Below are 5,467 nucleotides of genomic sequence, written 5' to 3' on the forward strand. Positions count from 1 at the left end.
ACCAATGATGAAAATCACACCCGAATGCCCCATGACTCAAACCAAAAGCTCGATTAAGTCATAAATTACATTTCAAACCTAATAGAATCTACAAAACTTTGAAAATGACGCATTACCCCTAGTGTTGACTTTGTTCAAACATCTTCATTTCTTTAACTTGAAAACTTCCTAAATCACTAAAACTAATATGAAACTCGTCTGATTACCTCAGGAACTATCCTTTCCATCCTCGCAAGTCATAAACGCTGAAATGAAACTACAGGAAGGGTATTTTGGGGAAAAGAAGTCATAAAGCTCAAAACAACCAAATGGTTCTTTACACACAATTGTCCAAGCCCTACAGTGGGCACCAACCGTTTACCCATAAAACTGTACAGTTGAATTTGTAGATGTGGTTTATGGATACGAGAATCAAGATGACCAAATTGATAAGATAATGAATAAAAATTAATTAAAACGGCTATGAAAGATAATCTAAATATAAAACAAGACGATCTTGGATCCCAGAGACTTCTTGGAATCTGGTTTTAAGAGAAACCCTCTGGGCAAGCTTGAAAGTATCCTTAGCAAGCTTGAAAGTATCCTTAAAAACAAGAACTCAAAAGAAATTTAAATTTTAAGTGTTTTACTTACTGAAATCAGAATATCTTATAATGAAACTGAAGCTCTTTATTCATAATTGATATATAGAGTACACGATTCGCTAATTATTCCCTCTTAATTATCAAATAAATATTTGTAATAATGTGTAAATAAGGGTTGGAGGAGATCCCAGGAGGTCACCTGATGGGCTTCCTCGCACATGATCTAAGTCTGACCCCAATAACACTTCCTTTGATCCTCGCCTTCGTGTCCGGAGGCTGCCAATAAAATGAGATCTTTGACTTGCTGACTCACGTCTGATTTGTCGGTACTTCCACGTGTCAACACCTAATACAATCACTTGGCTTTTTGGGATTTTACCCAATACATATGCATTTGCCATAACTAATAACATCCTGAATAGGCTACACAGAAAAAATATTAAAATCTGAAATAGTCTCTTTATATCAATTTTTAAATGGGATACCTACATTGTATATAGTCTACCAATATAATAGCTAGCAAATTTATTACTTCAATATATTGATGTATATAATATGTATTTTTTCTATATATAACTAGCAGACAAAGTTAATTTTGGCCGGCCGGCCGGCCCAATGTGTAATTACTTGTCCATTTTAATTAACAAGTTGAATTTGATGTGTTATACCTACTCTAGAATTTCTGAATTTGTTCACCATTCTCGCTTCCTCTTGGTATCTTGGTCATGTTTCCTTTATAAACTATAACTCTCATGCTTTCACAACAACCGTGTAATTTGAACTCCTTGACATCATCAACATTAATATCATAGGTCATCAAAAATCCTGTTCTGCTTTGAAAAAGCAATAAATTATGTTTCCAAACTGCTAATGGTATTTTAATCGGAAGACCTCTAATTGTGTATTTCTTAATCCAAGACTCATATACACCATAATCTTTCAATATCCATATTTCAATCAGATCTTCTGTTGGATCAATAACTGGCATGACGGAAGGGTAACATATCAAGGTTAGAGACTCATTTAAGATGACAAGGCTACGATGTGAGTCGTTGCGAAAATTATGACTAGTATCAGGCATTCTTATATTTCGAAAAATCTCAGTGCTCATGTCAAAACAAAGAATTACCTTTCGGGCAATCCAGTGACAAATTCCCTTATAAAACATCTGAGAACAGGGCAACCAATGTATGATGGGTAACTGTTGATCTACATGATTCAATTCTCTCCAACAATCAATACCCAATTCATAAATCTCAACATTTTCCTCTTCCACTTGAATGTATCTGTAACGATCATCCTTGAGAAACTCAGATATTCTAATAACCTTATAGTCGTTCACAACAGTGTCAAAGCTAAATCCAAGGCATCTGATGGATCGATGGAATCCCTTTGGACGGTCAAAAGGGCTAGGAGGGAGAAGCCTAATATTTCTAGTAAACGGATTAAATATGACAGTTCTAACATTATCCATCGAAGCAATCAAACCATTACAAGGACCGATTAGTTGATCAAAAATAATACAATGAGTATTGGTCATATATGGCACATCGAGGTCTGGAAAAATTGGTTAAGATAATCATCACCATCACCAGAAAGAAAAGAGAAAACTGTTTTATATTGATTTATATATGAGCGCTTAAGAAGAATGAATTCATCTGTTACAGTTGTGGCGCGATTGAGATAAAGCTTGATAAAAGTGGATGATTGCAAGAGAATGTGACAAATTTTTGAGACGCAATTGAATTGCAAGAGAGATTTCACTTGAAGTCTCAAAAGTATACAAACTACAACATCTTCGGGCATTTTCTTAGCAAGTCCATCCGACATCTTGTAATGTTCATTGGACATTGGAGAATGGTGTTTCTATGAATATCCTTAGCATTACATTGTCCGGGGATTACTATCAGATTCAAATTCGATCGACAAGAGCAGTTCTCGCATATTAAAATACTTGAGGTCAAATAATTACACAATACTACCACAAACTACATATAGACACTGTGAATTGCATCCTATATACTAAATTTATACTATTATATTATGTTATATATATATTATCGTATCTAGCTATATATGATATTAAAAGTGAATATAAATGTTGATTAATAAAAATATCCTTCAAATATTGAGCGACTTTATCCCTTTAATGTTGCTTAAAATTGTAATATTATAATAGAGGAATGACCATCGAAAAAAGAGATAGAGTCATGAACTTGAGTTGGAAAAGGTTTGTTTAACCAAAAAGTTTCACTGATATACTTAATCATGAGGTGGAATTCTACGAGAAACGGTAGCTTCAATTGACTACCACCTTGCTATTCGATTACTGTATGAATAGCTTTCGCCATTACAAATTTGCAATCTAATTATATGGTGCCGGTGAAGGAAAAATAATATGGCTGTAGATTTCGAATCATCATGTATTAAATTCAACATTATTAAATCAAAATCTGCCCTATTAAATATTACACAATTTTCGGCGCATTTATTTTTAATTTACAGTCCATGCTATATCAATTTTGTTCTCAAACATTATACATACCGAGTTTTGAAAAGTATGCTACAGAATAATGGGGAAAAGGAATTGGCGAAAAAGCCCCTTGTAAGCCACACCTACATGAGTTATTGGTCTAATAATAAGGTAAGTAGTGATTATTTTTTAGCCGAAAAAAAACTATAAAATAATCAGTTGATGTTAATCTTTCTTTTTGTCAACTCTAATAAGTTTATGGTGATGAGTATGACAACTGTAAATTTCAGTTTGAATATGATATCCGATACTACAAAAAGTCTATCAACTTAATAAGATGGTGTTGAACCAATGTCATGCTTTTTACTCTAAAAATAAATTCTTCTGACAAATTTACTTTGTTATTACTCAGTCATACTTACATTTAAGTTAGTCTATGTGTTGAAACTAAAAACTTTACGTTTCGTAGATAGTATTGCTGCAACAAATAATAAATCATGAGAAATTTGTAGACGTCACGTAATTAAAATTAGTTAATTTGGGATTTATTTTTCATTTTTTGTTGCAATTTTATTTACATGGGATATCCGTGCAAAGCACGAACCGATAATAGAAGCATGAATATAAATATCGGTTGACTAAAATAGCCTTAAGATATTGAACTACTTTTGTATGCTTAATAACCTCTAATTCTATTCCTTATAACTACCTGAAAGAACTAAGTATTATCCTATTACTACTAACGTTACTAATGTTACATCTGCCATTTCAATACGTCTTTAGTCTATGGTGTATTAATCATCTTGGCCTCGAGTTTTAAAATTCATCTTTAAGATTATGAGATACTAGACATGCTTAACTCTTGCATAAGAATAGCTAAGTTTAAGTATAATAAGTATTAGAAGGACTAGCGATTAAACGAATCGACGACGAACGAAAAAGTGCATAATGCAACTTGATGCCACAAGTTGATGACTCGTCAACGTGTTGACACCGCTCAGAGGCATGTTGACACCCAGCCACCTGAAAATCAGGGGCTGTGGCATGTCGACGGTAGCATAACGACGGGCCGTCGACACGTTGACGCCTTCGTGGACCATGTCAACGCCACCGTCCATTTGAGGCGGTGGACACCTTTGTCCCTTGATATATTAAGTTGGGGCTCGACTCTTTGTTCATAATTTCATCCAAGACACTAATACTTCCTAAAGGCTCTCCAAGACCCTCCAAGTGATTTTCCTCAAATTAAACCAAGTTTCCATCTTAAAATTTGGGAATTAGTTGGAAGAACATTATGGTGTTGATGCCTAAGTGTGTGGTGATTTTTGAAGCTTGGAGCTAAGATCTTCATTGAGTTTTCTGGAGTTTAAGGTATGATTCATTCCTTACTTATGTTAATTGAGTTTTTTATGGAAGAATCCCCTAGTTTAAAGTGACGGAAATGGTGTTATGAAGGCGTAAATTAGCTTGTTGGTATGGTGGCCTTGTGGGCCGTTTTTTATTAGATTTTTTGAGAGATTCTCACTTGTTTAGGTTGCTATATGATGTTTTTATTGTTGTTGGTGATGTTGTGTATATTGTGGGCTATTTTAGAGTTGGACTGGAGTAAGAATTATAGGGGAAATGCTGCCCGAAATTCGTTAAGTTCCATTCATACTCGAAGTAGATAATAAGGGATGTAAATGGTCTAATTGTGATTTATGTTATCTTGATGTGGACTTACGAGTCCGAGAAGTAGACGTTGGATGTTTAGATACACCTCGAGGTATGTAAGGCGAACCTTTCTTCGTTATTTTGGCATGATTCATACGCAAACAATGTATAGCTAAACATGTTCCATAACAATTTCCACTCTTAGAACATGAGAAATGATTATTCATTGATACTCCATGTTGTTATCTTAAGTCCACAATTGTTTTGATTCTAAGTCCCGAAGGGCACCATCCTAGTTCTATAATCTATACACATTTACATGTTACCTTTCAAGTCCCGAAGGGGACAGCCATAAGCTTTTATGTCCATACGTTATCTTCATGTTTCAGTCCCAAAGGAGACGTTCATAAGAATTCCTTGTTCATGCACTTCATGTTAATGTTAAGTCTCGAAGGAGAGGAATGGTTATAGGAAGAAGTTCCTAATACGAGTAAGAGTTGCTCGAAGGAGTTTCCGAGTCTTATGAGTTGCATATGCATATATATATATATATATATATATATATATATATATATATATATATATATATATATATATATATATTATGGGGAAAGGGAAAGGCTATGGCGTTATAAACGCGCACCACGATCGACTAGTGTATGATGATTATGCGATGCTAAGGGGCCTATATGATATGATGCCGACGGGGGGAAGCTCGAAGGAGCGAATGGGTGAAGGTATATATATGCATATATGA

At 34.4% G+C, this 5,467-nt stretch overlaps 1 pseudogene; it reads right to left on the reverse strand.

Annotated features, from left to right (window-relative positions):
• Positions 1-1,139: 1,139 nt before the first annotated feature.
• LOC132043179 (F-box protein CPR1-like) lies at positions 1,140-2,435 on the reverse strand (annotated as a pseudogene).
• Between the last annotated feature and the right edge of the window lie 3,032 nt (positions 2,436-5,467).

This window comes from Lycium ferocissimum, unplaced genomic scaffold, assembly GCF_029784015.1.
Source record: "Lycium ferocissimum isolate CSIRO_LF1 unplaced genomic scaffold, AGI_CSIRO_Lferr_CH_V1 ctg21850, whole genome shotgun sequence".
Classification (NCBI taxonomy): domain Eukaryota; kingdom Viridiplantae; phylum Streptophyta; class Magnoliopsida; order Solanales; family Solanaceae; genus Lycium; species Lycium ferocissimum.